This window comes from Staurois parvus, unplaced genomic scaffold (assembly GCF_062004578.1).
Source record: "Staurois parvus isolate SC_StPar_1 unplaced genomic scaffold, SC_StPar_1.0 ptg001719l, whole genome shotgun sequence".
NCBI lineage: Eukaryota > Metazoa > Chordata > Amphibia > Anura > Ranidae > Staurois > Staurois parvus.
Genome location: NW_028319515.1, coordinates 707,075 through 730,970, shown reverse-complemented (window position 1 = coordinate 730,970; position 23,896 = coordinate 707,075). Strand labels below are relative to the sequence as shown.

General features: G+C 48.9%; 1 protein-coding gene across 1 annotated transcript in view; it reads right to left on the bottom strand.

Moving 5' to 3' along the window:
* Nucleotides 1-23,896, bottom strand: part of LOC149434657 (protein mono-ADP-ribosyltransferase PARP14-like) — a gene marked incomplete at its 3' end in the record, with an annotated part of 58,389 nt that overhangs the window by 20,407 nt on the left and 14,086 nt on the right. The window lies entirely within an intron of this gene.

The following is a 23,896-nucleotide window of genomic DNA, read 5'->3' as shown; positions in this document are numbered from 1 at the left end:
TTGGCTACCTGCACGGATTTTGCACTCTTTGGTTTTAGTAAATCTCCCCCCGTAGCGGTTCATGAACAGCTCAGATGGTTTTGGTCATGGCCTTCATGTCATTCAGAACTGGAGCAAAACATTTACTTAAATTGTTCACCTCATTTGGGCCCCAGATTTGTTGGAAAGCGATGTGAAGGGTCCGCGTGATCTGCTGTACAATGTAACAAGACAATGTTGGTCTGAACCAGCAGTCTCCAAACTACGGCCCACAGGCCACATGTGACCCTTTGCTTGCATTTATCCAGTCCTTGGTGACATTGTTCCTTCTGCTGATATGATGCACTGTTCTTCCCACTGACACCAACGACAAAGCACCAATTCTTCCATTGTCACCAACAGTGGGGCACTAGTCCTCCCACTGACACCAGCAGTGGGCTACTATTCGCTCCACTTACATTAACAGTAGGGTGCTATCTTTCCCACTGACACCAATGATGAGGTACTATTCTTCCAACTGACACCACCGATAAGAGTACTATCCCTCTACTGATACCAACGATTGGGCACAATTCCTCCCAATGATATAAAGGATTGGGCACAATTCCTCCCACTAATGCCAATGATGGGGCACTATTCCTCCCACTGACACCAATGATGGGGTACTATTCCTCCCACTGACACCAGCAGTGGAGTACAATCCTTCCCACTGACACCACCAATACAGTACTATCCCCCGCAATGATACCACCAATACAGTACTATTCCTCCCACTAATACCAACAATGGAGTACTATTCCTCCCACTGACACCGATGATGGGGGACTATCCCTCCCACTGATACCAATAATGCAGTACTATCCCTCCCATTGACACCAATGATGGGGCACTATTCCTCCCACTGACACCAATAATGCAGTACTATCCCTCCCATTGACACCAATGATGGGGCACTATTCCCCCCCACTGATATAAATGATTGGGCACAATTCCTCCCACTGACACCAAAGATGGGGCACTATTCCCCCCGCTGACACCAATGATGGGGCACTATTCCCCCCCACTGATATAAATGATTGGACACAATTCCTCCCATTGACACCAATGATGGGGCACTATTCCCCCCGCTGAGACCAATGATGGGGCACTATTCCTCTCACTGACACCAATGATGGGGCACTATTCCTCCCACTGACACCAATGATGGGGCACTATTCCTCCCACTGACACCAATGATGGGGCACTATTCCTCCCACTGACACCAATGATGGGGCACTATTCCCCCCACTGACACCAATGATAGGGCACTATTCCTCCCACTGACACCAATGATGGGGCACTATTCCTCCCACTGACACCAGTGATGGGGCACTATTCCTCCCACTGACACCAGTGATGGGGCACTATTCCTCCCACTGACACCAGTGATGGGGCACTATTCCCCCCACTGACACCAATGATGGGGCACTATTCCTCCCACTGACATCAATGATGGGGCACTATTCCTTCCACTGACATCAATGATGGGGCACTATTCCTCCCACTGACACCAATGATGGGGCGTTATTCCTCCCACTGACATCAATGATGGGACACTATTCCTCCTACTGACACCAATGATGGGGCACTATTCCTCCCACTGACACCAATGATGGGGCACTATTCCTCCCACTGACACCAATGATGGGGCACTATTCCTCCCACTGACACCAATGATGGGGCACTATTCCTCCCACTGACATCAATGATGGGGCACTATTCCTCCCACTGATACCAATGATGGGGCACTATTCCTCCCACTGACACCAATGATGGGGCACTATTCCTCCCACTGACACCAATGATGGGGCACTATTCCTCCCACTGACACCAATGATGGGGCACTATTCCTCCCACTGACATCAATGATGGGGCGCTATTCCTCCCACTGACACCAATGATGGGGCACTATTCCTCCCACTGACACCAATGATGGGGCACTATTCCTCCTTCTACTGAGCAGTATAAGCGGTATGTAATATTTTTACTCCCACTGACCACCAAGTCTTATGACATTGTTTATTCCCGCTGACACTTGGGCAGTTTTTTCTTCCACTGGTCCTAGTCTGCACCCCCACCCTGCCCTTTGTTTGGAAAGTTTGGTGACCCCTGATCTAATTTGTTAGTATTCTTGCTATATAGAGGCAGTTATTAATGGTGCAGCAAAAGCTCTGATAATGGATCATTGTCTAAATCCGGGGTCTCCATCCTCCGAGCCATGGACCAGTGCCAGTCCTTGCTCTGTTAGAAGCCAGGCCTCACTGAAGGAGCCAAGCAGAGACCAGGCTTGGTTGCATCACCGCCCACGGCACTGTCACCATCACCGGTTTTGTCCTCCTCCATGAGATTCTTAATCTCACAGGAGTGGAACCCTGTGTAATCGACTGTGTAAGGGAAAATGGAGCAGCCATTTATTGAATTAGATGGCCTAACAACCTATTTATTTTATTTCCTTGTTTCTGTATGAGAAACAACAGTTTCACACCTCATGTTCTCTCCTGCTGGCTCAACATTTTCTACTTCCAGTTCACACCACCTATTGTCTACAAGACTATTGTCACAGCCTTTGAAGATCTGTTAAACAACAAAGGACACTGGAAGTAACAATAACATGTGTTAACTATTCGCATCTCAATGAGTTACACCAAAGATACAGATGACTCTTCAAAGAAAGATCAGATAGCTAGTTACCACCCACTGTAGAGCATATAAATTGTATTAGAAAACCTTAGTAAGATAGAGCAAAACTTTGAATCCAACACCATGTATTGTTCTGCTCTCCCTGCATGGAGGTCTAGCTACATGCTTGTATAATAAACATCTACTTTTCAATCCGGCTTCAGCAGTCAAAATGTTACTGGAACCCATGAGTTTTGGGTTTCCCCGTCAATTTGGTCCTTCGAGCCGGAAAGGGAAACTCTACAGACATCGTTTAGACACAGAAGGACAGCACAACCTGGGAAGTCATCTCTGCTGGCATTGGTAAGCTAACTTTCTGCTTACTATGATTTCCCTTGTGCTGTGCCTTTGTATGTAAAGTCGATGTTGTGGAAAAGTACCCTTTCCAAGAACCTTGACTGTTGAATTTTTTTATTTTCTTTTTACTTTCCATACTATCTGTTACTTATTACTGTCCTTTTGCATGAATGTGTTCTGCTGAATGATTTGCCCTATTTCAGGCGCAATGTGTGGTTAGGTAGGATCTCTGCAGTTCCTGTTACCGGGCGACTGGGCAGGTCAGGGATCAGGTCTTCTGACTCAAAATATCTTGAGGTATGACTGATAAGGTACTAAGTGTGGTGGGGCCACGTGGTCCATTGCCATGGGTGACAGGCTGCTTAAAAAAACAGCACTGCTTGAAACATTAGTACCAGTTTTGATTGATGAAGCTTTCTTCTTTTTTTCTCTTCTGCGTGGCTCTCCATAAAGTCACACCATAAGTAGAGGAACTGTCTTTTCTATTCTACAGCAGTGTCTATAAACTGATGTGAAAGACTTTTTAGGGAAACAAAGCTGTCAGATACTATACTTTCTCTAAAAAGTTCTATAATCTTTTCCTATTGAAATTTTGGTTGCTTTGGTTGTACTGTATTGATCTCTTTATGCGCTGCCATGTGTTATACATATAAGTGGACTGTCTCTCTTTTTGTAGAAAGAAGTATTTTTTTTTTTTTTTTTTTTTTTACATTCTTGAATTGTTTTACTCTGTATAACCGAATCCCCTCAGCCTATGTGACTGAGGTGTCCCTGTTCAGTCTGTGTGGCTGATTTATGCATAGTATAGTCTGGTATATATCCTTGGCCAGGATTGGGGGCCAGATATACGGTTCCTGCTATTATCTAGGTATATCGTATCTTTGCATATGATCGTGGGGGCCTAGTAATAGAAGAATTCTGACATTATCTAGGTATATCGTATCTTGCATTTGATCGTGGGGGCCTAGTAATAGATTAATTCTTGAGGAAGTCTCACCACCGTGTGAGATGGGGAATTGTACCACCGTGTACACCCCAAATGGGTATCTGTGTGATACCACTGGGAGCTCCTCCTGGATTGCCAAAGTACATGATATATAACTTTGGAACAGGAGTGGCTGAATCCCTCAAGGAATGGAACCAAGGCACACAGGGGTTTAGTACCCCTAGAAGGGAAATTTCACCTTAAACTCTTGAAAGAATGTAAAAAAAAAAAAAAAAAAAAAAAAAAAGGGGAAATAATGAGATCTATATATAGATTTGAGGTACAGTGCAGAAAAAAATAAAAAAACAAGAGAGAATGCAGCCTTATTAGAGAAATGTGCTCATATTTTTGTCTAGAATTTAAGCAAGCTAATTGTGAGAGTATGTTGTTGTGATAAGATGTGTGAGATCCATGGATTGTATGTTGTATTGTCTGGGTTGACTGTATTAATGTGCCTAAAGTGTCGTGTCAGCAAAATATCTGACAATACTGATTCAATATCAGTGGCATAATAAGTTGAAAATTGTGAAAAGCTTGCTGGGGTAACTATTGGTTTGGACATTTAAGCCACACCCATTGCTGTTATTAAAATTGATAAAAAGTCAAGGGGAATGTTAAAAGAATTAGTGACATGTAAAAAGCATTTTCACTGATCTTATTTAAAGTTTAAAAATCAGGAGTGCTGTCTCATATGTTTAAGGTGCTGACAGCCCACCGAGTGCTGACCCCCCTTTTTCTTTAACACAGGTTAATTGCATGGTTTGTGAATGAGAACAGCTGTATTGTCATGCAAATTTACTGAGCCAAGTGAACTCTAAAGGAAATCAGATGTTAATAGTGAATTGTTATGTGTATTCACTATCTTGTGTTTGTTTGTTTTTTTAGAAGATACAGTTTTGGAAGTTCCCAATGTGTTCAGTATGGTGAAGTATAACTCTTGCACACAAATGGTAGCTTACTAAAAGGTTTACATTGAGCTGCTCATTTTTAACCACGGTGAATAATAATAATAATTTTTTTTTTCTTAATGGTATACCATAAACAAAATCCACGTGGTAATAATTAATTTGACGTCAATAATTTTTGGTATTAGAAAAGTGCACTGTTAGAACAACTAAGAGAAAATTTTAAAAGTATGTACTGTATGTTTTGTTGTTAGATCTTTAACCATTTGTTTATTAGGAGGAAAGTGTCATGTTTGTTACTAAATGTAATTGATGCTTATTCATCAGATTAGATCAATGCCCTGGTTGGACTTCTTTCAGGCTTTCAGAACGGAAGATCACAACCTTCATAAAAAAAAAAAAAATCAACCAATGGAAGCATTGTTCCAAATTGTTTTCTTCCTTGTTTTATTACTCTGTTTTCTTTTGTAAATACTTAAATGTTTCACCCCCATTAGCTGATATCGGTGTAGTTGGTTAAATTTGTACCTTCTTTGGAAGTTCCTATTTTCCTATTTATTGGGTGTTAGATCTTTTGTTGTGTGTTCTGATCTAACATGTATGGGCTCTGGTATTAACGAGTTCAACACTCTAAGAGAGGTCCCCAAACGAACCAAAGCCAGAAATCCCCTGATACCAGTGACAATAGAACTGAGCGTTTTCTATCTTATAAAGTTTTTATATTATTGTGAAAGTTTGACTATTGAGTTGAATAATTGTTTCTCTATTTTAACACCTATAATTAGAGATGAGCGAATCGAAGTATCCGAAGTGGAATTCGAGTCGAATTTCGGAAAAATTTCGATTCGTGCCGAATCCGAAAAACAGCCTAATTCGGACGCGCGAATCGAAATTTTTCCGAAAATGGCGGCTGACATGTGCGGCGACGGAGCGGGGATGTCGGGGAAGGCGCGCAGACAAGGCGCGCTGCCCCATAATGCATTCCTCAACGACATGTGATCGCATCAGCCAATCAGCAGCCAGCCAGCCAGCACTGTGTAATGGTCGAGGTATATATAGCGGCCATTTTGGAAATCTTCATTTGCCTGCAGTCATTGAACAGAGGCAGACCGCTCTGTACTAGGGACAGGGACAGAGTTAGGGCCACAGAAACGAGAATTGGGGACAGAGAGAAGTTACTTAGGGACAGAGAACCATTACTCAGGGACACAGACTTGTTAATGAGGGCCACAGAATCGTTCTTTAGGGACAAAGAAACGCTAGTTAGGGCCACAGAATTCATACTCAGGGACAGACAGAATTGTTACTCAGTGCCAGAGAATTGTTACTTAGGGCCACAGAAACGTTATTAGGGCCACAGAATTTTTACTCAGGGACAGACAGAATTGTTACTGAGTGCCAGAGAATTGTTACTCAGGGACAGACAGAATTGTTACTGAGTGCCAGAGAATTCTTACTCAGGGCCACAGAATTCATTCTCAGGGACAGACAGAATTGTTACTCAGGGACAGACAGAATTGTTACTGAGTGCCAGAGAATTGTTACTCAGGGACAGACAGAATTGTTACTGAGTGCCAGAGAATTGTTACTCAGGGACAGACAGAATTGTTACTGAGTGCCAGAGAATTGTTACTCTCACAGACACAAAATTGTTACTTGCACAGACACAGAATTGTTACTTGCACAGACACACAATTGTTACTCAGGGCCACAGAATTCATACTCAGGGACAGACAGAATTGTTACTGAGTGCCAGAGAATTCTTACTCAGGTCCACAGAATTCATACTCAGGGACAGACAGAATTGTTACTCAGGGACAGACAGAATTGTTACTGAGTGCCAGAGAATTGTTACTCAGGGACAGACAGAATTGTTACTGAGTGCCAGAGAATTGTTACTCTCACAGACACAAAATTGTTACTTGCACAGACACAGAATTGTTACTTGCACAGACACACAATTGTTACTCAGGGCCACAGAATTCATACTCAGGGACAGACAGAATTGTTACTGAGTGCCAGAGAATTGTTACTCAGGGACAGACAGAATTGTTACTGAGTGCCAGAGAATTGTTACTCTCACAGACACAAAATTGTTACTTGCACAGACACAGAATTGTTACTTGCACAGACACACAATTGTTACTGAGTGCCAGAGAATTGTTACTCAGGGACAGACAGAATTGTTACTGAGTGCCAGAGAATTGTTACTCAGGGACAGACAGAATTGTTACTGAGTGCCAGAGAATTGTTACTCAGGGACAGACAGAATTGTTACTGAGTGCCAGAGAATTGTTACTCTCACAGACACAAAATTGTTACTTGCACAGACACAGAATTGTTACTCGCACAGAGACAGAATTGTTACTCAGGGCCACAGAATTCATACTCAGGGACAGACAGAATTGTTACTGAGTGCCAGAGAATTGTTACTCAGGGACAGACAGAATTGTTACTGAGTGCCAGAGAATTGTTACTCTCACAGACACAAAATTGTTACTTGCACAGACACAGAATTGTTACTTGCACAGACACACAATTGTTACTGAGTGCCAGAGAATTGTTACTCAGGGACAGACAGAATTGTTACTGAGTGCCAGAGAATTGTTACTCAGGGACAGACAGAATTGTTACTGAGTGCCAGAGAATTGTTACTCTCACAGACACAAAATTGTTACTTGCACAGACACAGAATTGTTACTCGCACAGAGACAGAATTGTTACTCAGGGCCACAGAATTCATACTCAGGGACAGACAGAATTGTTACTGAGTGCCAGAGAATTGTTACTCAGGGAAGACAGAATTGTTACTGAGTGCCATAGAATTGTTACTCAGGGACAGACAGAATTGTTACTGAGTGCCAGAGAATTGTTACTCTCACAGACACAAAATTGTTACTTGCACAGACACAGAATTGTTACTCGCACAGAGACAGAATTGTTACTCAGGGCCACAGAATTCATACTCAGGGACAGACAGAATTGTTACTGAGTGCCAGAGAATTGTTACTCAGGGACAGACAGAATTGTTACTGAGTGCCAGAGAATTGTTACTCTCACAGACACAAAATTGTTACTTGCACAGACACAGAATTGTTACTTGCACAGACACACAATTGTTACTGAGTGCCAGAGAATTGTTACTCAGGGACAGACAGAATTGTTACTGAGTGCCAGAGAATTGTTACTCAGGGACAGACAGAATTGTTACTGAGTGCCAGAGAATTGTTACTCAGGGACAGACAGAATTGTTACTGAGTGCCAGAGAATTGTTACTCTCACAGACACAAAATTGTTACTTGCACAGACACAGAATTGTTACTTGCACAGACACACAATTGTTACTCAGGGCCACAGAATTCATACTCAGGGACAGACAGAATTGTTACTGAGTGCCAGAGAATTGTTACTCAGGGACAGACAGAATTGTTACTGAGTGCCAGAGAATTGTTACTCTCACAGACACAAAATTGTTACTTGCACAGACACAGAATTGTTACTCGCACAGAGACAGAATTGTTACTCAGGGCCACAGAATTCATACTCAGGGACAGACAGAATTGTTACTGAGTGCCAGAGAATTGTTACTCAGGGAAGACAGAATTGTTACTGAGTGCCATAGAATTGTTACTCAGGGACAGACAGAATTGTTACTGAGTGCCAGAGAATTGTTACTCTCACAGACACAAAATTGTTACTTGCACAGACACAGAATTGTTACTCGCACAGAGACAGAATTGTTACTCAGGGCCACAGAATTCATACTCAGGGACAGACAGAATTGTTACTGAGTGCCAGAGAATTGTTACTCAGGGACAGACAGAATTGTTACTGAGTGCCAGAGAATTGTTACTCTCACAGACACAAAATTGTTACTTGCACAGACACAGAATTGTTACTTGCACAGACACACAATTGTTACTGAGTGCCAGAGAATTGTTACTCAGGGACAGACAGAATTGTTACTGAGTGCCAGAGAATTGTTACTCAGGGACAGACAGAATTGTTACTGAGTGCCAGAGAATTGTTACTCTCACAGACACAAAATTGTTACTTGCACAGACACAGAATTGTTACTCGCACAGAGACAGAATTGTTACTCAGGGCCACAGAATTCATACTCAGGGACAGACAGAATTGTTACTGAGTGCCAGAGAATTGTTACTCAGGGACAGACAGAATTGTTACTGAGTGCCAGAGAATTGTTACTCTCACAGACACAAAATTGTTACTTGCACAGACACAGAATTGTTACTTGCACAGACACACAATTGTTACTCAGGGCCACAGAATTCATACTCAGGGACAGACAGAATTGTTACTGAGTGCCAGAGAATTCTTACTCAGGGCCACAGAATTCATACTCAGGGACAGACAGAATTGTTACTCAGGGACAGACAGAATTGTTACTGAGTGCCAGAGAATTGTTACTCAGGGACAGACAGAATTGTTACTGAGTGCCAGAGAATTGTTACTCTCACAGACACAAAATTGTTACTTGCACAGACACAGAATTGTTACTTGCACAGACACACAATTGTTACTCAGGGCCACAGAATTCATACTCAGGGACAGACAGAATTGTTACTGAGTGCCAGAGAATTGTTACTCAGGGACACCTAATCGTTGAATTAAATAGTATGTCAGACAACATGCAGAGGAGTGGCAGAGGAGGCAATGTTTTAGGAGCGAGCAGACGTGGCAGCAGAGGAAGGGGTCGAGGCAGCAGTATTCGCAGCCAGAGGCCAGTGCTCCCGGTGTCATCCAGCGGTCGTGTCTCCACCGACAACCCTGCCGTCATTGATTGGTTGGCTCGGTCGTCTTCCTCTTCCCAGGTCACCTCTGACACCTACAGCCAACGGTCGGTGGGTACGTCAGACACAACCGTTAGTTGGCATGGCCCGGGACCAAGCCCACTGAAATCACGTGTCCTCTACCTGCCCCTGTCCTTTGCTGTTCCCTCACCAAGCGAAGTATCGCATGCTGTGGGCTCAGCCCCACTGTACAGTGAGGAAGAGCTAACAGAGGGCGGTCAGGAACGGGGGGAGACATCGGCCTTTTCAGCAGCCAAGCGAACAAGTACTGGCGAGGAGAGTGGCTCGGTAGCCGGTCTAGAGACAGGTCTGTCTCCTGACCCAGACGCAGCCGAGGGGGCTAGTAGTGAGGCGGAGACCCTACTTGATGATGAGGAGGTTGATCGCACTTGGCAGCCTCGTCGTCATCAGGCAATTTCTTCCGCATCATCAGGAGAAGAGGGTGGCAGCTTGGCAGCGAGCAAAACAGTCGGTGGGTTGCCCAGGAGACAGCAGCAGGGTCGCATCAGTGTCAGTGGAGCCAAACGTCCACGGAGTAGAGCACCAGCTCCACTGCAGCCTACCACCACGGCCAGTAGTGGTGCCGGTGCGCACGGAGGAAGTAGCAGTCAGCCAGTGAAGAGTAGCGGGGGCAAAGTTTCCTACTCGGTGGTGTGGCAATTTTTCCTCAAGCCGCCCGAGGAAGTAAACGTAGCCGTATGTCGACTATGTGGCCAGAAATGCAAGCGTGGCCAGGGGGCCCATGTTGGGACTACAGCGTTGCGTCAGCATATGCAGCGTCACCATTCGGTGGCCTGGGAAAACCGTGATAAACATACGGCGGTTCTGCCTGCCCCAGCCCCCGCTCCATCACCCGCTCCGTTACTTGCTCCGTCACCCGACGTCGTCAATCGCCCTCTATCAGCCAGTCAAGGCTCCAACACCTCTGCTGAGGGGAGTTGTCGCTCATTGGCATCTTCCGCTCGTTCAGATGCTCCTTCTCCTGCTACTCCTCTTCTCGGATTCCGTCAACAGTCTTTCTTGGAATCCGTATCCAAGAGACAACAGTTTGCGAGCACGCACCCGACGGTGCAAAAGCTGAACGTCCTCCTGTCCAAGTTGCTGGTGCTGCAGTCCCTCCCTTTCCAACTGGTGGACTCAGCACCTTTCCGAGAAATGATGGCTTGTGCCGCGCCGCGGTGGAGAGTGCCAAGCCGTCATTTCTTTGCCCAAAAGGCAGTGCCAGCCCTGCATTCACATGTAGAAGAGATGGTGGGCCAGTCTTTGAGCATGTCGGTCTCTGCCAAAGTGCACGGCAGCGCCGACGTGTGGAGCTGTAACTACGGTCAGGGACAGTACATGTCATTTACGGCCCACTGGGTGAACGTGGTGCCGGCACAGCCGCACCAGCAACTTGGACAGGTCACGACGCTTTTGCCTCCACGTTTGCACGTCCTTGGTCCAGCAAGCATGTCCGCCTCTACCACCTCTTTTTCCGCCGTGTCCTCAGCCGCCACCCCCGTGCCAAGTCCCATTACCCGACCGGCATATCACATGTGCAGGGCGCAACGGTGTCACGCTGTGCTGCACCTGGTATGCCTTGGCGAACGTAGTCACACAGGGGAGGAACTGCTGAGTGTAATGAACAGAGAAATCGACAGATGGCTGTCTCCGCGCAAACTAAAAATCGGAACCATGTTGACTGACAACGGAAAGAACATGGTGTCTGCTCTGCGTCAAGGAAGGTTGTGCCATGCGCCATGCATGGCTCACGTGTTCAATCTGGTTGTCAAGCGGTTCCTAAAATCCACCATCCCACTGCAAGACATCCTTAAAATGTCACGTAAACTGTGCATGCATTTCAGCCATTCCTACACCGCAAAGAACACCCTCATTGAGCTGCAGCGGCAGAACGGAATTCCACAGCATCGCCTGATCTGCGACGTTGCAACAAGGTGGAATTCAACCCTACACATGTTAGACCGCCTTTACGAGCAGCGAAAGGCCATCACCGATTTCCTGATGTTACAAGCGGATAAAGGTACTCCCCTGTGTAACTTAGATGTCAGCCATTGGCAGCTCATGCGTGACACCTGCCGCTTGCTCAGGCCCTTTGAGGAGGCCACGCTATTCGTGAGTCGGCAGGACTATGGGATGAACGACGTCATTCCTCTGTTGCACGTCCTGGAACAAATGCTGTTAACAATGGCTGGTCAGGGTGCGGTAGACGTGGCGCACAGATCTCAACGCCACATGACCCCTGTGGGGGCAGGACAGGAAGAAGAGGAGGAGGTAGAGGAGGACATTTGTGCTCAGGAATTATTGAGTGAAATGGGTGGTTTTTCCACTCAGCGGACAGGAGTGGAGGAGCAGGAGCATCTGGTAGAGGAGGAGGAGGAGGAGACAGAGGACCCAGACGCACCGTGGCAGTATGCTGTGGAGATGGAGGCAGGGAGTCCCTCGCATTCCTTGGCACAAATGGCCCATAGCATGCTCGGTTGCTTGCGTAGCGACAGCCGAATAATAACCATCAGACAGAGGGATGACTTTTGGCTGTCCACCTTGTTGGACCCTCGCTACCGGTCCAAAATGGTGGCCTTTTTCACACCTGCTGAGAGGGAGGCCAAAATTACGTACTATAAAAACCACCTATGTAGTCAGTTGGTCTCTGCCTTTGTGCGCCAACGTCCATCCTCAGACACTGTGGGCCCTGTGCGCTCGCGTTCCGCTGGCATGGCAGCAGGGGAGGGGTGGGGTGGTAGGAGCAGTGGCAGCTCCACCAGCAGCGGCTGCCTCAGTCTGCAGTCGATGATGAGTAGCTTTCTTCACCAGCGCAGTGAGGAAACTACTAACCAGCCGCAGCAGCAGCAGCAGCATCAGGTGGACCTGGAGCAGGAGCTCAAACAACAGGCTTGGGCCTACTTGGACAGCACCCTGCCAACCGAGGTAGACAATCCCCTTGACTACTGGGCAACGAAACTTGACCTTTGGCCCCAACTAGCTGAATTTGCCCTTGAAAGGCTGTCATGCCCGGCCAGTAGCGTGGCATCGGAGCGCGTGTTTAGTGCGGCAGGAGGTATTGTAACTCCGCGGAGGACACGACTGTCCACCCAAAGTGTGGAGAGACTCACGTTTGTGAAAATGAATCAGGCGTGGATTAGTCTGGATTTCAAACCACCAGTTCCTGACACAACTGACTAAATCCGCCATGAATCATGCCTCAAACATGTGCCACTTTCAGGTCTCCTCACACTGCTGGTGTGTTGAATTTTTTGACATAGGGTGCTGGCAGATTACGGGCCTCCTATAGCTGCTGCCAGGCCCCTAATCTGCCATAGGCCCCTATATACCGCCTCCTCCTGCTGCTGCCAGGTCCAGAGTCTCTCATGGGTCCCTGTACGGCCTCCCATTGCTGCTGTCTCCATCGCCACACTCTGCTGCCATGTGCCACTTTCAGGTCTCTTCACACTGCTGGTGTGTTAAATTTTTTGACATAGGGTGCTGCAAGATAACGGGCCTCACATAGCTGCTGCCAGGCCCCTAATCTGCCATGGGCCCCTATATACCGCCTCCTCATGCTGCTGCCAAGTCCAGAGTCTGTCATGGTCCCTGTACGGCCTCCCATTGCTGCTGTCTCCATCGCCACACTCTGCTGCCATGTGCCACTTTCAGGTCTCTTCACACTGCTGGTGTGTTAAATTTTTTGACATAGGGTGCAGGCAGATTACGGGCCTCACATAGCTGCTGCCAGGCCCCTAATCTGCCATGGGCCCCTATATACCGCCTCCTCATGCTGCTGCCAAGTCCAGAGTCTGTCATGGTCCCTGTACGGCCTCCCATTGCTGCTGTCTCCATCGCCACACTCTGCTGCCATGTGCCACTTTCAGGTCTCTTCACACTGCTGGTGTGTTAAATTTTTTGACATAGGGTGCAGGCAGATTACGGGCCTCACATAGCTGCTGCCAGGCCCCTAATCTGCCATGGGCCCCTATATACCGCCTCCTCCTGCTGCTGCCAGGTCCAGAGTCTCTCATGGGTCCCTGTACGGCCTCCCATTGCTGCTGTCTCCATCGCCACACTCTGCTGCCATGTGCCACTTTCAGGTCTCTTCACACTGCTGGTGTGTAAAATTTTTTGACATAGGGTGCTGCAAGATAACGGGCCTCACATAGCTGCTGCCAGGCCCCTAATCTGCCATGGGCCCCTATATACCGCCTCCTCATGCTGCTGCCAGGTCCAGAGTCTCTCATGGTCCCTGTACGGCCTCCCATTGCTGCTGTCTCCATCGCCACACTCTGCTGCCATGTGCCACTTTCAGGTCTCTTCACACTGCTGGTGTGTTAAATTTTTTGACATAGGGTGCTGCAAGATAACGGGCCTCACATAGCTGCTGCCAGGCCCCTAATCTGCCATGGGCCCCTATATACCGCCTCCTCATGCTGCTGCCAAGTCCAGAGTCTGTCATGGTCCCTGTACGGCCTCCCATTGCTGCTGTCTCCATCGCCACACTCTGCTGCCATGTGCCACTTTCAGGTCTCTTCACACTGCTGGTGTGTTAAATTTTTTGACATAGGGTGCAGGCAGATTACGGGCCTCACATAGCTGCTGCCAGGCCCCTAATCTGCCATGGGCCCCTATATACCGCCTCCTCCTGCTGCTGCCAGGTCCAGAGTCTCTCATGGGTCCCTGTACGGCCTCCCATTGCTGCTGTCTCCATCGCCACACTCTGCTGCCATGTGCCACTTTCAGGTCTCTTCACACTGCTGGTGTGTTAAATTTTTTGACATAGGGTGCAGGCAGATTACGGGCCTCACATAGCTGCTGCCAGGCCCCTAATCTGCCATGGGCCCCTATATACCGCCTCCTCCTGCTGCTGCCAGGTCCAGAGTCTCTCATGGGTCCCTGTACGGCCTCCCATTGCTGCTGTCTCCATCGCCACACTCTGCTGCCATGTGCCACTTTCAGGTCTCTTCACACTGCTGGTGTGTAAAATTTTTTGACATAGGGTGCTGCAAGATAACGGGCCTCACATAGCTGCTGCCAGGCCCCTAATCTGCCATGGGCCCCTATATACCGCCTCCTCATGCTGCTGCCAGGTCCAGAGTCTCTCATGGTCCCTGTACGGCCTCCCATTGCTGCTGTCTCCATCGCCACACTCTGCTGCCATGTGCCACTTTCAGGTCTCTTCACACTGCTGGTGTGTTAAATTTTTTGACATAGGGTGCTGCAAGATAACGGGCCTCACATAGCTGCTGCCAGGCCCCTAATCTGCCATGGGCCCCTATATACCGCCTCCTCATGCTGCTGCCAAGTCCAGAGTCTGTCATGGTCCCTGTACGGCCTCCCATTGCTGCTGTCTCCATCGCCACACTCTGCTGCCATGTGCCACTTTCAGGTCTCTTCACACTGCTGGTGTGTTAAATTTTTTGACATAGGGTGCAGGCAGATTACGGGCCTCACATAGCTGCTGCCAGGCCCCTAATCTGCCATGGGCCCCTATATACCGCCTCCTCCTGCTGCTGCCAGGTCCAGAGTCTCTCATGGGTCCCTGTACGGCCTCCCATTGCTGCTGTCTCCATCGCCACACTCTGCTGCCATGTGCCACTTTCAGGTCTCTTCACACTGCTGGTGTGTAAAATTTTTTGACATAGGGTGCTGCAAGATAACGGGCCTCACATAGCTGCTGCCAGGCCCCTAATCTGCCATGGGCCCCTATATACCGCCTCCTCATGCTGCTGCCAGGTCCAGAGTCTCTCATGGTCCCTGTACGGCCTCCCATTGCTGCTGCTCCATCGCCACACTCTGCTGCCATGTGCCACTTTCAGGTCTCTTCACACTGCTGGTGTGTTAAATTTTTTGACATAGGGTGCTGCAAGATAACGGGCCTCACATAGCTGCTGCCAGGCCCCTAATCTGCCATGGGCCCCTATATACCGCCTCCTCATGCTGCTGCCAAGTCCAGAGTCTGTCATGGTCCCTGTACGGCCTCCCATTGCTGCTGTCTCCATCGCCACACTCTGCTGCCATGTGCCACTTTCAGGTCTCTTCACACTGCTGGTGTGTTAAATTTTTTGACATAGGGTGCAGGCAGATTACGGGCCTCACATAGCTGCTGCCAGGCCCCTAATCTGCCATGGGCCCCTATATACCGCCTCCTCCTGCTGCTGCCAGGTCCAGAGTCTCTCATGGGTCCCTGTACGGCCTCCCATTGCTGCTGTCTCCATCGCCACACTCTGCTGCCATGTGCCACTTTCAGGTCTCTTCACACTGCTGGTGTGTTAAATTTTTTGACATAGGGTGCAGGCAGATTACGGGCCTCACATAGCTGCTGCCAGGCCCCTAATCTGCCATGGGCCCCTATATACCGCCTCCTCCTGCTGCTGCCAGGTCCAGAGTCTCTCATGGGTCCCTGTACGGCCTCCCATTGCTGCTGTCTCCATCGCCACACTCTGCTGCCATGTGCCACTTTCAGGTCTCTTCACACTGCTGGTGTGTAAAATTTTTTGACATAGGGTGCTGCAAGATAACGGGCCTCACATAGCTGCTGCCAGGCCCCTAATCTGCCATGGGCCCCTATATACCGCCTCCTCATGCTGCTGCCAGGTCCAGAGTCTCTCATGGTCCCTGTACGGCCTCCCATTGCTGCTGTCTCCATCGCCACACTCTGCTGCCATGTGCCACTTTCAGGTCTCTTCACACTGCTGGTGTGTTAAATTTTTTGACATAGGGTGCTGCAAGATAACGGGCCTCACATAGCTGCTGCCAGGCCCCTAATCTGCCATGGGCCCCTATATACCGCCTCCTCATGCTGCTGCCAAGTCCAGAGTCTGTCATGGTCCCTGTACGGCCTCCCATTGCTGCTGTCTCCATCGCCACACTCTGCTGCCATGTGCCACTTTCAGGTCTCTTCACACTGCTGGTGTGTTAAATTTTTTGACATAGGGTGCAGGCAGATTACGGGCCTCACATAGCTGCTGCCAGGCCCCTAATCTGCCATGGGCCCCTATATACCGCCTCCTCCTGCTGCTGCCAGGTCCAGAGTCTCTCATGGGTCCCTGTACGGCCTCCCATTGCTGCTGTCTCCATCGCCACACTCTGCTGCCATGTGCCACTTTCAGGTCTCTTCACACTGCTGGTGTGTTAAATTTTTTGACATAGGGTGCAGGCAGATTACGGGCCTCACATAGCTGCTGCCAGGCCCCTAATCTGCCATGGGCCCCTATATACCACCTCCTCCTGCTGCTGCCAGGTCCAGAGTCTCTCATGGGTCCCTGTACGGCCTCCCATTGCTGCTGTCTCCATCGCCACACTCTGCTGCCATGTGCCACTTTCAGGTCTCTTCACACTGCTGGTGTGTTAAATTTTTTGACATAGGGTGCTGCAAGATAACGGGCCTCACATAGCTGCTGCCAGGCCCCTAATCTGCCATGGGCCCCTATATACCGCCTCCTCATGCTGCTGCCAAGTCCAGAGTCTGTCATGGTCCCTGTACGGCCTCCCATTGCTGCTGTCTCCATCGCCACACTCTGCTGCCATGTGCCACTTTCAGGTCTCTTCACACTGCTGGTGTGTTAAATTTTTTGACATAGGGTGCAGGCAGATTACGGGCCTCACATAGCTGCTGCCAGGCCCCTAATCTGCCATGGGCCCCTATATACCGCCTCCTCCTGCTGCTGCCAGGTCCAGAGTCTCTCATGGGTCCCTGTACGGCCTCCCATTGCTGCTGTCTCCATCGCCACACTCTGCTGCCATGTGCCACTTTCAGGTCTCTTCACACTGCTGGTGTGTTAAATTTTTTGACATAGGGTGCTGCAAGATAACGGGCCTCACATAGCTGCTGCCAGGCCCCTAATCTGCCATGGGCCCCTATATACCGCCTCCTCATGCTGCTGCCAAGTCCAGAGTCTGTCATGGTCCCTGTACGGCCTCCCATTGCTGCTGTCTCCATCGCCACACTCTGCTGCCATGTGCCACTTTCAGGTCTCTTCACACTGCTGGTGTGTTAAATTTTTTGACATAGGGTGCAGGCAGATTACGGGCCTCACATAGCTGCTGCCAGGCCCCTAATCTGCCATGGGCCCCTATATACCGCCTCCTCATGCTGCTGCCAAGTCCAGAGTCTGTCATGGTCCCTGTACGGCCTCCCATTGCTGCTGTCTCCATCGCCACACTCTGCTGCCATGTGCCACTTTCAGGTCTCTTCACACTGCTGGTGTGTTAAATTTTTTGACATAGGGTGCAGGCAGATTACGGGCCTCACATAGCTGCTGCCAGGCCCCTAATCTGCCATGGGCCCCTATATACCGCCTCCTCATGCTGCTGCCAAGTCCAGAGTCTGTCATGGTCCCTGTACGGCCTCCCATTGCTGCTGTCTCCATCGCCACACTCTGCTGCCATGTGCCACTTTCAGGTCTCTTCACACTGCTGGTGTGTTAAATTTTTTGACATAGGGTGCAGGCAGATTACGGGCCTCACATAGCTGCTGCCAGGCCCCTAATCTGCCATGGGCCCCTATATACCGCCTCCTCCTGCTGCTGCCAGGTCCAGAGTCTCTCATGGGTCCCTGTACGGCCTCCCATTGCTGCTGTCTCCATCGCCACACTCTGCTGCCATGTGCCACTTTCAGGTCTCTTCACACTGCTGGTGTGTTAAATTTTTTGACATAGGGTGCTGCAAGATAACGGGCCTCACATAGCTGCTGCCAGGCCCCTAATCTGCCATGGGCCCCTATATACCGCCTCCTCATGCTGCTGCCAAGTCCAGAGTCTGTCATGGTCCCTGTACGGCCTCCCATTGCTGCTGTCTCCATCGCCACACTCTGCCATGTGCCACTTTCAGGTCTCCTCACACACTGCTGGTGTGTTGAATTTTTTGACATAGGGTGCTGGCAGATTACGGGCCTCCTATAGCTGCTGCCAGGCCCCTAATCTGCCGTAGGCCCCTATATACCGCCTCCTCATGCTGCTGCCAGGTCCAGAGTCTCTCATGGGTCCCTGTACGGCCTCCCATTGCTGCTGTCTCCATCGCCACACTCTGCCATGTGCCACTTTCAGGTCTCCTCACACTGCTGGTGTGTTCCATTTTTTGTCATAGGGTGCTGGCAGATTATGGGCCTCCCATAACTGCTGCCAGGCCCCTAATCTGCCATGGGCCCCTATACCGACTCCTCATGCTGTGACGTTGCAACAAGGTGGAATTCAACCCTACATATGTTAGACCGCCTTTACGAACAGCAAAAGGCCATCACAGATTTCCTGATGTTAAAAGCAGATAAAGGTACTCCCTGTGTAACTTAGATGTCAGCCATTGGCAGCTCATGCGTGACACCTGCGCTTGCTCAGGCCCTTTGAGGAGGCCACGCTATTCGTGAGTCGGCAGGACTATGGGATGAACGACGTCATTCCTCTGTTGCACGTCCTGGAACAAATGCTGTTAACAATGGCTGGTCAGGGTGCGGTAGACGTGGCGCACAGATCTCAACGCCACATGGCCCCTGTGGGGGCAGGACTGGAAGAAGAGGAGGAGGTAGAGGAGGACATTGGTGCTCAGGAATTATTGAGTGAAATGGGTGGTTTTTCCACTCAGCGGACAGGAGTGGAGGAGCAGGAGCATCTGGTAGAGGAGGAGGAAGAGGAGACAGAGGACCTAGACGCACCGTGGCAGTATGCTGTGGAGATGGAGGCAGGGAGTCCCTCGCATTCCTTGGCACAAATGGCCCATAGCATGCTCGGTTGCTTGCGTAGCGACAGCCGAATAATAACCATCAGACAGAGGGATGACTTTTGGCTGTCCACCTTGTTGGACCCTCGCTACCGTTCAAAAATGGTGGCCTTTTTCACACCTGCTGAGAGGGAGGCCAAAATAACGTACTATAAAAAACACCTATGTAGTCAGCTGGTCTCTGCCTGTCTGCGCCAACGTCCATCCTCAGACACTGTGGGCCCTGTGCGCTCGTGTTCCGCTGCCATGGCAGCAGGGGAGGGGTGGGGTGGTAGGAGCAGTGGCAGCTCCACCAGCAGCGGCTGCCTCAGTCTGCAGTCGATGATGAGTAGCTTTCTTCACCAGCGCAGTGAGGAAACTACTAACCAGCCGCAGCAGCAGCAGCAGCATCAGGTGGACCTGGAGCAGGACCTCAAACAACAGGCTTAGGCCTACTTGGACAGCACCCTGCCAACCGAGGTAGACAATCCCCTTGACTACTGGGCAACGAAACTTGACCTTTGGCCCCAACTAGCTGAATTTGCCCTTGAAAGGCTGTCATGCCCGGCCAGTAGCGTGGCATCGGAGCGCGTGTTTAGTGCGGCAGGAGGTATTGCAACTCCGCGGAGGACACGACTGTCCACCCAAAGTGTGGAGAGACTGACGTTTGTGAAAATGAATCAGGCGTGGATTAGTCTGGATTTCAAACCACCAGTTCCTGACACAACTGACTAAATCCGCCATGAATCATGCCCCAAACATGTGCCACTTTCAGGTCTCCTCACACTGCTGGTGTGTTCCATTTTTTGTCATAGGGTGCTGGCAGATTACGGGCCTCCCATAGCTGCTGCCAGGCCCCTAATCTGCCATGGGCCCCTATACCGCCTCCTCATGCTGCTGCCAAGTCCAGAGTCTCTCATGGGTCCCTGTACGGCCTCCCATTGCTGCTGCCTCCATCGCCACACTCTGCCATGTGCCACTTTCAGGTCTCCTCACACTGCTGGTGTGTTCCATTTTTTGTCATAGGGTGCTGGCAGATTACGGGCCTCCCATAGCTGCTGCCAGGCCCCTAATCTGCCATGGGCCCCTATACCGCCTCCTCATGCTGCTGCCAGGTCCAGAGTCTCTCATGGGTCCCTGTACGGCCTCCCATTGCTGCTGTCTCCATCGCCACACTCTGCCATGTGCCACTTTCAGGTCTCCTCACACTGCTGGTGGGTTCCATTTTTTGTCATAGGGTGCTGGCAGATTACGGGCCTCCCATAGCTGCTGCCAGGCCCGTAATCTGCCATGGGCCCCCGTACCGACTCCTCATGCTGCTGCCAGGCCCGTAATCTGTCATGGGCCACTGTTGTCGCTTGTTGGCATATTCCGCTCGTTCAGATGCTCCTTCTCCTGCTACTCCTCTTCACGGATTCCGTCAGCAGTCTTTCTTGGAATCCGTTTCCAAGAGACAACAGTTTGCGAGCACGCACCCGACGGTGCAGAAGCTGAACGTCCTCCTGTCCAAGTTGCTGCTGCCAGGCTCGTAATCTGTCATGCGCCCCTGTACCGCCTCCTCATGCTGCTGCCAGGTCCAGAGTGTGTCATGGGCCCCCGTACCGACTCCTCATGCTGCTGCCAGGCCCGTAATCTGTCATGGGCCCCTGTACCGCCTCCCCATGCTGCTGCCAGGTCCAGAGTGTGTCATGGGTCCCTGTACGGCCTCCCATTGCTGCTGCCAGGCCCGTAATCTGCCATGGGCCCCTGTACCGACTCCTCATGCTGCTGCCAGGCCCGTAATCTGTCATGGGCCCCTGTACCGCCTCCTCATGCTGCTGCCAGGTCCAGAGTGTGTCATGGGTCCCTGTACGGCCTCCCATTGCTGCTGTCTCTATCGCCACACTCTGCCATGTGCCACTTTCAGGTCTCCTCACACTGCTGGTGGTTTCCATTTTTGTCATAGGGTGCTGTATGGCCTCCCATTGCTGCTGCCTCCACCGCCACACTGTGGCTCCACACTCTGGTTTTGGCCCCGTGACTGCCCAAATGAGTGAAGTGTGCGGTGATTCTAAGATCGACGGCACTCATCTGCATGTCATACTGACTGACAGTATTATTTCTCTTCCCCAGCAGACTCCAAGGGCATTTAAATTAAAGGTACAGTGTTCTGCACTAATATTAAGTCTCTCTGAAGCCTAGAAACACCCTTTTTTAAGTTAAATTCACAGCGAATTTATTCGACTCGAATCGAATATTGTCCACGAATTCGCCGAATCAGTCGAATCGAATTTTTCATTTCTTCGCTCATCTCTAAGAAATATAATTAATGTGTGTTAGTGTTACTATATTGATTGTTAAGCTTAGTTAGATATTGTCAGGGTCTTCAGCTTTTCTTCAGATCTGTCTCCTCTATTTCCAAAGAGCAACAGGTATGCTGGTACATGTAGTTCCATGACTTTAAATTATAAGGTTCTGCTGTTGCCTATTGTCCCACAGGACTTGTGTTTAAGGCTGCTTAACCTCCTGCTGATTATTTAATGAACCCAGCCAGGCCATCTCTTCTCATTCTAATGTGGCTCATTGCCTCAGGCTTTACACCTTAAAGGTCCTAGAAGATTGTCTCTGTGTCTCCGAATGTGTTTCAATCCTGTTTCCTGTTTGGTGTCACCGTACATCTCTATCTGCTCTTAGAGACCCCTGTTTGTTTGCTTGCTTTACTACCTACTCCTAGTTTTCTGTTCCCAGTGTCTGTGTGTTTCTATGCATGTCAGCTTGAACTGAGCTCCCTACTGTCCAGTGATCCCTGTGCCTCATCACTGCAAGGGGTTCTTATTTATCAGTTAGTAATTCCCAGTAGCTTCCTGCCTGGGTGAGTACGAGGACCGCAACCTGGGGACTGTCTGCAGCAAACCCATCTCTACCTTCAAGAGCTCTGGAGAAGACAAGGCAGTTCCTTAGACTCTGCGCCTCGGCCCTTACAAGGGCCCTCGCCCTTGTTACATGTGCGGACATGCTGTGTTCTCCCCAGATGATACTGTTGGGTATCCTTCCGTTCTTAGACTCCTTGATATATCAGCTGTATCCTGTGTGCCTGCATTCCCTGTGAGCCCTGATCCCCAGTGCTACAAGTGTTTCTTACTAGCATTTTGTGTCCTGCTTGACTTTAAAACCAGTACCCCAGTGCTGAACTGTCCTCCTGCCATCCTTCTAAGTCCTGTATTCTGTGCTCTCCAAGTCTCCTGTCTCTGTATTTACATGTTCCTGGTCAACTGTAAGGTCACTGATCCCAGCCATACATGATAGGCCCTTTTTAAGATGACGACTGAGTAACACATTATACAAAGTGAGAGTGGTTTCTCCTCATATTAAGATGTATTTCTTTTTTTTCTAGGTCTTATTGTCTCTATAACACAGATTTACTTCGGCAGAAAAATAAAAATGCCATGGCTTCATGGGCATTTTTGTTAAATACCTAATGTTGGACTAGCAATCTGAATGACGCCATCTTCAAAAATATCCTCCCTTATTCCTGGACTTCTTGACATCAGCCACAAACAACAGTGATGGAGAAAAGTGGTTTCAAAACTTTTGAGTATCTGAAGAACATTTCCACTTATCATTTCAGCTGTCCATGAATAGAAGTCAAAGCTCAATTTGCTATAATTGCAGCAGATCTGCACACCTACCGGAAGTTTCTTGTCATGTGGACTGCGATGGTCCTGAAGAAAATATTATGTATGAACATTGTACGAGTTCTTAGGTGTTGCAGTACAGTCTTATGGAGGACTAGCTGTCAGGGATACATTGGAGGAATCAACTGCAGACTTGGCGTTCATAAACAGTTAGCCCAACACACAGTTTTTTTAGACTTTTTGATTTTTAATTTTTGTTTAATGTTTTGCATTTTTCAGCCTTTGTGAAGCAAAATTAGATTTTTCTGCAGAAGTAAATTGGATATATATATATCAGGAGAAATATGAACTAGAAAGAAATATTAGGCAAACAAAGTGAGATGTATGAGAATTTAAAGGAGGGGAGGAATTGTAAAGTAAAAATGTTTCTCAAATTTCTTTTTATGAAGGGATAATTGTTTGGACAATATGATGTCCAAGAGGAGGGATTGTAAGGGAAAATGGAGCAGCCATTTATTGAATTAGATGGCCTAACAACCTATTTATTTTATTTCCTTGTTTCTGTATGAGAAACAACAGTTTCACACCTCATGTTCTCTCCTGCTGGCTCAACATTTTCTACTTCCAGTTCACACCACCTATTGTCTACAAGACTATTGTCACAGCCTTTGAAGATCTGTTAAACAACAAAGGACACTGGAAGTAACAATAACATGTGTTAACTATTCGCATCTCAATGAGTTACACCAAAGATACAGATGACTCTTCAAAGAAAGATCAGATAGCTAGTTACCACCCACTGTAGAGCATATAAATTGTATTAGAAAACCTTAGTAAGATAGAGCAAAACTTTGAATCCAACACCATGTATTGTTCTGCTCTCCCTGCATGGAGGTCTAGCTACAT